Genomic DNA, 1101 nt, shown 5'->3' with positions numbered 1-1101 from the left:
CTCCTGGTCCTTCACCAGAAATACCAAGCCTTAGATATTGCTGAGGAAGATTCCTCAGTCTGACTTAGAAAAAGGGGGGGAAATGTTAGGGAAAAAGGAATTTACTGCTTGTTTGAATATACTGCTTGTCTGAATTTACTGCTTGAATTTACTTGTTTGAATTTACCTCTTGTAACCAATTAACTCAGCTGGAGACACAGGCATCCAGAGATAGGGGCAAGTTGTCTGGTCTGTGTCATGTCTGTAGGCATGTCTGCTTACACAAGATAACAGAAAAGAATTGTACCAGGCATATACCAACCATCTCTCCCCGATTGAGACACCTGAAGGGAGTTGTAACATTTTTCTTGTTTTAAAGTTATTGGTTTGTGAAATGCTTGCTTTGAAACTATTGGCTGTATAAACGTGGGCTTTTGTGTAGTGGTTGTGGGAGCCTATATAATCTTTACCTAAAATTGCCTCAGGGTCGATTGCTCTAACCAGACCTGTGTGGCCTGGAAGGACGATTGGCCCCAGCTAGCTGGTTTAGTAAAACTCTGCTTGATTTTTGCATCTCCATACTCATGCATTTGTTCTCCAGAAGAGACTCACTGAGTCACGGACCCTAACAATAGTCTTCCAGTATTTCATTATGGGAGTTTCCCCTGGCGATGATCATATATTTTTAATGCCTTCCACCATCCATACCATTAAGGACTATTCCCCCCTGCATTGGCCCAGGTTGAACAGCCTATACCACAGTAATGGATGGGTGGTTTTATAACTCAACTGTGAAGCTTCTGAAGGACTTAGACTGACATTATTTGCTCCCCTGTCCCATACCCTCTCAAGCCACATGGCAAGAGTCTCTCTGATTGCTTGTGTTTGCTAGTTTTAACAGCTCCAGTATAGAATATTTTCTAGTTATAGTACTGTTAGCTTTTCCCTATTTTTGTATCAAAGTTTGAATCTGAGGGGAAGCTCTAGCTACTTTTATTTTTAGGTTTTTTTTTCTATTATCTGTCTTTTTTCCTGAGTTCTTAGACCTTACACAAGTTAAAACATCCTGTTTTTGTTTTGTTTTGTTTTTTTCTCTCTACCAAGCTCTGTGGCTGAAACTGA

The sequence above is a fragment of the Nannospalax galili genome, unplaced genomic scaffold, assembly GCF_000622305.1.
Source record: "Nannospalax galili isolate Female #2095 unplaced genomic scaffold, S.galili_v1.0 scaffold1959, whole genome shotgun sequence".
Classification (NCBI taxonomy): Eukaryota; Metazoa; Chordata; class Mammalia; order Rodentia; family Spalacidae; genus Nannospalax; species Nannospalax galili.
The sequence above is the reverse complement of the archived record's forward strand: the minus strand, read 5'-3'. Positions refer to the sequence as shown.